General features: G+C 40.1%; 1 pseudogene; it reads right to left on the minus strand.

Moving 5' to 3' along the window:
- Positions 1-7,550: 7,550 nt before the first annotated feature.
- On the minus strand, positions 7,551-9,703 carry LOC149820403 (protein IQ-domain 26 pseudogene; annotated as a pseudogene).
- Positions 9,704-10,168: the final 465 nt, after the last annotated feature.

Genomic DNA, 10,168 nt, shown 5'->3' on the forward strand with positions numbered 1-10,168 from the left:
ACCCCTTTGGTTGAATGGGCAACTTCTAGGCCAAGGAAATATCTTAGTACTCCCAAATCTTTTATTTTGAATTTTTGGTGCAGTCGCTTCTTCACTTGTTTGATCAGGGCTTCATCGTTTTCTGTCATGATAATATCGTCTACATATACAAGGATGATCACAGTTTGGGATCCTTGTGCTGAGATGAACATGGAGTGGTCAACTGCACTTCGTCTGAAACCCATTTCAGTAAGAGTTGTGCTTAACTTAGCGAACCAAGCACGAGGTGACTGTTTTAAGCCATAGAGAGCCTTTTTTAACCTGCAAGCAAGTTTTTCCTTGTCTTGGACTTGATATCCTGGGGGTAATTCCATGTATATTTCTTTATCTAAATCTTCGTGTAGGAAAGCATTTGTTACATCAGATTGTAACATTTTCCAGTTCTTGTTAGCAGCAACTGATAGAAGAATTCTGACGGAATTCATTTTTGCTACAGGAGCAAATGTTTTTGTATAGTCGATTCCCTCTATCTGAGTGTAGACTTTCGCAACCAGTCTTGCTTTGTATCGTTCGATGGAACTATTGTTGTTGTACTTGATTTTATAGATCCAGCGACATCCTACAAGTTTTTTCCCTTCCGGACGACTGACGATCTCCCGCGTGCCATTCTTTTTTAGAGCTTGAATTTCCTTAGACATAGCTTTCCTCTATTTTGGATCAAGACTGACTTCTTGAAAAGTACTTGGTTCACGGTGAGCATAGACATTCAAGGCATAGGAAGTGTAGGATGGTGAAAGACCCTTGAGGGAGAAGTAATTTTGGATGGGGTGCGATGTGGAAGCTTCAGGTGAGGAAGTGGCTAAGTAGGTATATAAATCATTTAGGCGTTCAGACATTCTAGAGATACAGCTAGATCTTCTAGTGGGAGCAATGTTGGTGGTGGACAATGGTTCATTGGTCATGACATTATCCTCAATTTGGATATTGGGGTTTGAATTAGATGGGTTATTCAAAACAAGGACAGATAATTCATCAGAATTTTGAATGTTTGGAAGGGCCACTTTGATCCCCGTACTGATCTCCCCCTCAGGCTAAAGTTCATCAAAGTATCCAACAGTTTCTTGAAAAAAAACATTCATGTTCAAAAAAATGAACGTATCTTAAAATATAAGTTTTGTTTTGATGAGGGTCATAACATCGGTAGCCCTTTTTTACCGTTGAATATCCCAGAAAAACACATTTCATGGATCGTGGTTCGAGTTTATCCCTGCTTGGGGCTTGAAGATGAACAAACACTTTGCATCCGAAAACCTATAGGTGAGAGATTGATAGGTGTTTATTGTAAACAATTTCCAGTGGGGCTTTTCCTTCAACAGAAGAACTGGGCAGACGGTTTGAAAGGTAACAAGCAGTCCCAATGGCTTCCAGCCAATAAATTTTTGGAACATTCTTTTCAAACATTATGGCTTTAGCAATATTGAGCAATTGTCGGTTTTTTCATTTTGTGACTCCATTTTGTTGGGGAGTCCTGACACACGACAGTTGAGGCAAGATCCCATGTTTACCACAGAAATTGGTCATAGTGGAATTGACAAATTCACCTCCATTGTCAGACCACAAAACTTTAATTTTCTTGTCAAACTGAATGAAAATAAGTTGATAGAATTCTGAAAAGACTTTTGGAGCTTCACTTTTATTCTTAAGAAAATAAATCCAAGTGGCACGAGAGTGATCATCAATAAATGTAACAAAATAATTATATCCCAAATATGATGTTACTGGTGCAGGTCCCCAGACATCAGAATGAATCAATTGAAACATGTCATCAGATCTACTATGCTGGTGAGAAAATGGTAGGCAGAAAGATTTGGCATATTCACAGGCATTACACGTATTAGAAAAAAAAGGTAAATGAGGCAAAAGTTTGTTTTGAGCCCTTTGAGAGGGATGGCCTAGTCTAGTATGCCACAACAGGCTCATTTCCTTAGAGTTGTAGGCCACTAGAGCCTTAGCATTATCATCTAAGAAATATAATCCATCGTGTTGGGTCCATTTACCAATCACCATATGTGTCCTTTGATCCTGAAAAATCACATTGTTAGCCGAAAAAATAGCTATGCAAGCATGGCTTTTGGTGATGCGGCTGACAGACAGCAAGTTTGCAGGAAATCTAGGAACATAAAGGATGGTTGACGATTCATGATTATCAACAAAGTGGGTTGTACTGATTCCTTCAACTAGAACTTGGCTGCCATCAGCTATAGATACATATTTTTCCATAGCATTTTTAATATCGCTAAGTTGCAATACTTGACCTGTCATGTGCTCGGAAGCACCGGTATCCACAATCCACTTTTTGGGAAAATTTTTGAAAGATAGATAACATGCAATACATGTTGTGTCTTCATGAGTTGGATCGGTGGGCGTATGGGCCGCCAGGTGGTTTTTATTAAATTATTGCAGGGCAGTTGCAAGATTGGCAATGGATGCTAAATTTGTAGCATAGGAGTCCCTTTGGTGTGTGCCTTTAGACAAACGGCCATAAAGTTCCCAACATCTCTCCTTCGTGTGACATGTCTTCTTACAATAGTTGCATCAAAATCTGGATTTCTTAAGAGGATCCTTCTGATCACCAATAGCAATGGGTTTGAGTAGGTGTGATGCCTTAAAAGCCATTTTCTCAGTAGAGGATTCGGTGGTCATTGAGTTTATGTTACCCGAATTCATCACCTTGTGTCTAGTTTCTTCACGCTGAATTATGGAGCACATAGTGTTGAAGGATGGTAATGGTGTCATCATAAGTATCTGGCTTCTCAGGGATTCAAATTCAGGTTTGAGTCATGATAACAATTTGAAGATTTTATCTTCCTCTATACACGCTTTAATGATTTCAGAATTGATGGTAATGGGACGGTATTGCGCCAATTCATCCCATCGACCTCGAAGAGCCCCCCAAATAAGCATGGAACGGTTTTTCTTGTTGGACAAGAACCGAGATTTCTTGTTGAATTTGGTAAATGCGAGCAAGATTGTTTTGCTCTCCATATACATCACGAATGTTGTTCCACATGTCTTGAGCGGTTTCTAAGAAGAGGAAACCCTCAGCAATGCTAGGGTTCATAGAGTTAAGCATTCACGACATAACCAGGTGGTTGGCTGATTCACAATCATCATACTGGGCGTCATCAGGTTCAGGTCGATGGATTTTTCCAGTGACAAGGCCGAGCTTCCCTTTTTCGCTAAGAAACAGACTGACCGACTTGGACCAGCTAATATAATTGGTTTCGTTTAATGGAACAGTCATAATCTTAAGCGTGGGGTTGGCTTCTTGAACCACCATTTTAGACGGTATTTGAGATGCTGACTCCATTAAGGAACAGGGAATAGAAGAGTACCTCACAGATCTGGACGATCAACAGCAAGGAAGGCAATGTCCACAAGCTGAACGCAATCAGGTGACGATGGGCTCTCACGGATGTGGACGATCAACAGCAAGGAAGGCAACAACCACAGGCTGAACGCAATCAGGCAACTATGGGCTCTGATACCATGTTAACGCACATTCAAAAACACAAGAAACAAAGAAAGCACGATATATGTGGTTCGGCATATGCCTACATCCACGATGAGAACAGACTCTTGTTTTCTCTCATAGATTCATGCATACAGTGGTTACAGCAGCCTTAGAATAAATAGGCGGATAACTACCATACAGCTAAAGGTAGTAACCAACCAAGGATAAGCACAAGAGAAGGTAACGGATGGCTAAGAATAAGGAAACAAATCTTATTCAAAAAACAGCCGATGTCCCAACACTGAGGTCCTCCTTGCCCACCAGAAACTACACTTGCATCAGCCTTACAGCAAGGGATTTAGAACTTGTGACATCCCGTCAACTTGGTGAAATTCAGAAGCTGTCCCTATCAAAAAAATAATTCAAGGAAAACAGAAAATAACAATAATGAAAGAAAATAATAAATATCTCTCTCAAAACCTCCCTAAAACTCTCTACTATCTTAAATATGGATCAAATATTAGATCCAATATGAAAAACTGAAGAACCAAAGAAAAATGTAAATACCAAATATGGATCTGAATTGATTTTACAGAACCAGCTTGTGTCTCACTCTCAATCTGCATCAATAGGTCAGGCAATTGTTCAACGTGAACTCAGTTTGATAACCTTATAAATGCACAAATGAGAAATGCATGTGGCGCTCCTGTTTCAGCTTGGAGTTGTCTCAAGATAGCATGGATACAATTGTCACAAGGAAAACCTAGCAGAGTATTGACATTTTAAACATGGACAACCAATATACACTACTGCATGCCCACTATGGCATCTGGATGGTCTACCTATCAGGAAAACTAGTATCTGGAATATGCATAATTGAATTCAATCGTAGCATCTAAGGTGAAGTTTAATACCAATGAAAGTAGTTTCTCACCCACCATTGTTCTGCCATTCCATTTTAAACCAATGTCCCTCCACCCCAACAGTCTTAACTGAAGCATTGGGACAATCCAAATTGTAGTTACCCTACTCTTGGCAAAATGTTGATTCATTCAACTTTCCATTTCCCACAAAATTGTTGAATATTAGCTGGCTGCAATGGGCAACATTGGATGGCTGTTGCTGCAAGCTTATTTCTGAATGTTATGCTAAGTGTGCATGGCTTACAATTTTTTTTCAGGCATATTAGTAAGTTATGAATTTTTCAAACAGATCATTAAATTTCATTAATGTTCTCATGTACTATGTCATATTTTTTCACTTGCTCCTCATTAATAAATATTTTCATTTAAGTTTAAGTGTACCTGCTTCAGTGAATTTGAATTCAAACGGAATCATGAGATTATTATGAAACAACCTAACTAACCAATCAAAGCATTGTCAAGTATTTATGGAGATTTAATCTCCTGAACCTCTCACATTTTGTTAATGCTGCAACAATAAATGATTTCTATGATATTTATGTACTTGAGGATATATTAAATTCATTTTTATGGCTAACTTTTTTTTTTGAGAGAACAGAAAAAATATTATTAACAAGATTCAGAAACGAGGAAGAGAAATCGTCGAGGATACAAAGAATTTACATAGTGATGGTAGTGACACAAACTAGCTGATAAAAGAAGGAACCCAGAAAAGAGGATCCTAACCAAGAGATATCATCGCTAGACCATACAGCACGAGCAGCATTAAACAGGTGTGATTCGGTTGCGTGTGAAAAACGCAATGTATGTACATCAACCTTTGTGAGCATTCTACATTCTGCCAATGGGGAAACCTTGGTAAACTTTGAATGCTATATTAAAACTTCAATCTTATTTTGCGTGACCTTGCACTAACTCACCCTTATTGGATCATGTTCTTTGAAAAATTGAACTTCATTGCATGTTTAATGAATGAGAATTACTAATTCAAATCCGCTTTTCAATTTGATAAACGAACTCCAGTAACCTATGATGAGGGTTAAAATACTTTTATAAAATAATAATAACCTAGGGTTGTTTTCATTAGTTTTTATAATCAAGCACGGTAGTGTTACCTAATTAATTGAAATAGGTGCAATTGTTTTATAATAAGTGAATGTTGAGTGCCTATCTGTTAATACCACTCAGCAACAACAATGCAAGTTTTATATATATATATATATATAGAGAGAGAGAGAGAACGCGTATTGTCCTCGAGCAGCATGGATGTGATGAGTTGTGGAGCCTGATTCACTGTTTTTGCCCTTGCAGGAAGGGGGGTCCGCCCCCCCCCAAAAAAAAAGAAATTTTTTTGGGACTTATGTTTGGGACCCGGTTTTCAGTGGATCCGACCCGATTTGGTTAGGGTTAGGGTTGTCGCCCTTGCCTTGTTTATATTCTCGCTTTTCTTTCCCTAGCTTGTAACTGTCTGATAAGAGTAATAAGATTTCTCTCTGAGCGGCCGTGGTTTTTTTACGTAAATCTGTGTTCTTCTTGTGTTTCGTTAGATTGTTCTTGTTCTTTGTTTCCTTTTGGTTGTTTCTTGCTCGTGGTTTTCCTAACAGGATGAACCCTTCACCACACTTGAAAACAAGCAGTCCAAGCCCACTCTTTTTTTGTTAACCATGTCCCATAAAATGCAAATGAAGGTCCCTAAGAAAGCTATCCTAGAACGCTATTACTGTTTCATGCTCTGCAATTGGAGCCCTGTGAAAATAGAAAGGGACCATAAAGATCACATTTAAGTGCCTCGTATGTATCTTTTTGGCAAGAATATAATGGAGACAGAGCCCCACATCATGCGAATGCCTGAGATTTAAGAAGAAACTTCATCTATAGAAAAAGCTTTCAAACATGATACACTGACGAATGGGATAATCTAGGATATTGCATGTTCTACTTTTGTGGTGAATATCATTAACTTGCTTGCCTTTGAAGTATAGCATGAGGTGTGTGCACCACTTTGAGTTTAGGCTCAATGGCCATGGCCACTTTGCATCTCGAGTCAAGTGCAAGTCTTTAATAAGGATTACACGTTAAGGTATGGGTCGGTTGTGGTTAGACCAGTCATTTGGTGGCCGACATATGGATTGTATCAAAAAGTTTTGACTACCAAAAAAGTTGGTCACACCTTCCTTTTTACTCATAAAAATATTGTAAACAAGGCCAAATATTGCTGAGAAAACAAAACACCAAGCCCTAAACCAACACCAAAAGGCTACTATGTGGCCATCTCAAAATTTGTACCATTACTGAAAAATGGTGCACATTGCTTGTTAAGATCAGTCAAGAAGGACAACAATCATTAGTCTAAGATCACAAGGAACTGAGTAAAGTGCCCCTAACATGCTTAGCATTTGTTTCAGTTTCACCGAAGGGGAGGGTGTTTCATGAGAAATTAAGAGCACAGATTTCTGAAAAAACTTAATTTCATGCCGAGCAATTTTTTATAAAAAAACAGATGGGATCATGTCAGAGCCTGCTCTCAGGGTATCTGTCAGAACACCTTTAGATGCCCTTGATCTCAAGATGAACCAAAACCTGTAATAATGAGATGGCCATTACTTGGATGGGGCCCCACTTTTTTCCGATGATGTCGTTTGTGTTTCAGATGAATGACATCGAGATGAGCGGCTCACAATGAGTCTATTCACTGTTTTGATGGGTGTCGTTCATTTTTAAGATGAGTGACATCCAAGGGCACTGCACCTCTGACGTGTGATCCTCTCTCTTTATAAAAAACCAACATGAAACAGACGGACCCTTACAGTTAGAAAGCATATGGTATTGAATGATCATAACCGAAAAGCTGGTGTATTTTTATGACCACATGATGTAGACCCCCTTTAAACAACCTTAATAGGCCATGCCATGTCTACCACATTGAAGCAACCCCACTAGATATCAGAATTCTTATTTTTTGAATTCTAATGATTCAATTGAAAGAAACATGTGAGCTACAAAGCCATCATGGACATAAAATGAACTTTCTTCTTGCTTAGTAATTAACAAAGGAGCTCATGAGCTCGGAAATTTTAACAGGGAAACAGAAAAGAACACAATTTACAATCATGGATTTTTTACCCTCTTCTTTGTCACCAGTGAGTCTGAAGAGAGACTAAGTAGTCCCGGTCTAGGCCCGAAGCAGGGCCAGACTCAGTAGACCGGTCCAGTCGATTGACCACTGCATTCTTGAAACTGAAGGGCTCTGCAGCCTGAGAACTAGACCTCTGCATTCTCACTCCACTCAAGCTGGCCCGGGCTTCAACTGCTTCTTGAAGAGATAGCCTTCTCTTCGCGAGCGGATCCGGTCGTTGTTTTGGTGCACTCTGCGACCGCACCTTAGCCTTGGATGACTGAGTGTTAGCCATGTAGTTGGGGCTGCTGCTGTATCTTCTTCCGATCTCATCCCCGCACACACTCTTTGCTGGTGTAGCCCGTATGTCTTGCATTCTGGATTTCATGAAGCGAGGTGTGCTCTGTGCAGTGGAGAACCGGCCGCATTCATCACCGGGTATGGCCCAATTGAGGGACCAAGTATCTGGCACAGAGAGCCGTCCCGGAACTGGCATCAACGGCGAGGAAGCGTGGATAATTAATGGAGGGTGATAGGAAGACGGCTCGGAAGGAGGGGAAAATGTGAATGACTCTGAAGCTGACAAATTTCTTCGGCGTGACCAGGATTTTGGCCTGAAGGTGTCGATCTCGACGATCTTCGGACTCTCTGGTCCAGTTAGACTGTTCTCCACTGAAGCAGAGAAGCGCCTACTGTGGATACTTGGCGCATTTTCGATTCTGGTTTCATCGAATCTCTCCTGGACATTGCATGACAATGTATCAATAACCAGAAAATTGAGCTTCAACTAGGTTTAGAGGATGTTTAGATGCACTCACTTATCCAGCAAAATTGAATACAAACAATGCAATGCAACTCCCTCATACAGTATCCCAACTTATTCAAATAAAGTTGGTGTGAGGATGCATAAAATCGTAGTATGTTAACAGCACAAATATTCCATCTTATCACTCATCTGAACAAGCCACCGCAACAATTAAAGAGGAGAAACCGAGAGACTCACGATCGGTCGACGAGGACAAGCTTCATGGTGAAACTTGGTGTCCTTAGAGAGAGAAGAGCGTGCTTGATGCATGCGAATGGTAGCTTGAGCTCGGAAGAGTGCCTGCATACTGTGAAGTGTTGCAGCTGCTTCTTTCCTGACCAGATAGCCTCGGACATGTGCCTGCAACTTCACTAGGCCTTTCAAAGCTCTGAGTGCCTTCTTTGCCTACCATCACCAGCAGAAGAGATACCAACACAATCAGGCAAAGGTGATTGGAAAAAAAAATGGAATAAGTTAATGCCAAACACTGATTGACACTAAACCAGAGAGAGAGAGAGAGAGTTTTGAGAATGAAGATACAAACATGAAAAATGCAAATACATGGTAAAGAAAAGTTACAATTAGGATCAATCAAAGATAGGGATGCTTAGTAAGTTGAAAATGGTGTTTGGTCTTAGTAAAGACTTCATATGAAACTCCCTCCAAGTTCCATCCCGAACTCATTCAGCATGCTAGCCAAAATATAAAATGCATCTTGGTAGTTCTATCGACTTGGAAAAGGTTGCTTTGAAAGATCAAGTCGCCAACATCTTTCTTTGGTCCATCAAGCATAAATGGTGATTCTATCAGTAAAAATTTGTAGATACCATTAATTAAGTTAAAATTTTACCGGGTTTGTAGGCTGATACTTGGAGGGAATATAGATATACTAGCTCCAACCAGCATGTAACTTTCCCAACAACTAACAAAATGGAAGTTAGATAGACCAATTTGTATTATAGGTGAGTCTTTTTGCATACCAAATAACCGCGAAACAACGTTTGAATTTTGATGGCAGCCCATTGTTCACGGCTAGTCTCCGGGAGTACGGTATTCCGGCCTTGGCTAGTTAACCTGACCACAGCTGCAGCAGCTTGAGCAGCTGCTACAGCAGCATCAGCAGCAGCAGCAGTGGCAGCTGCTACTACTATGGCATGCTTGCTCTGCTCCTTCTCTGCCTCGGTGAAGAACACATCCCGGTAGGACCGAGCCCATGACTCGGAGACCATCGGCGACGATGCTGCCGTTCCTTTACTCGAAGGCTTCCCGAAACTCCATCTTCGCTTCTCTTTCAGGTCACTGGTGCTCTTCTCCTGGTCCTTCTTCCCTCCCCATAGACTCCTCAGCCACCTTGTTGCTCTTCCCATCCTTACTCCAAGATTCAAATTGAAAATGGACCAAATGAATGTATTCTACTAATCTTCAGTGGCCGTACGTCTAAGTGACAAAGAAATAAAATTATGAACTCACAGTCTAATACAAAGAAAAGAAAGATAAGTATGCACAGGTTCATTTAAATATATAACAGAGAGAGAGAGATTATAATATGTGAATGGCATGCCTAGTCTAAACTTGTAGTTGCTAAAACTTTATAAAAGTGATGCTCTGGTGTGGTGTTAACTAGCTTTTGTAATCAAGCAAGATAGTGGTCCTTAATAATTTGAAATTAGTGCAATTTCTTTTATGGTAGTGGTTGATGGGTGCCCATTGGATTGTAGCAAGCTAGAAGAAATTGAATAGTTATTTTAAGATGACAAAACGAAGATTTGGTGTATCGCTAGGCATGGGACCACGCATACCATCCTCAGTTTTTTCTTTTTAATGCAAGCAAT

The sequence above is a fragment of the Nuphar pumila genome, chromosome 12, assembly GCF_984573655.1.
Source record: "Nuphar pumila chromosome 12, dmNupPumi1.hap1.1, whole genome shotgun sequence".
Lineage (NCBI taxonomy): Eukaryota > Viridiplantae > Streptophyta > Magnoliopsida > Nymphaeales > Nymphaeaceae > Nuphar > Nuphar pumila.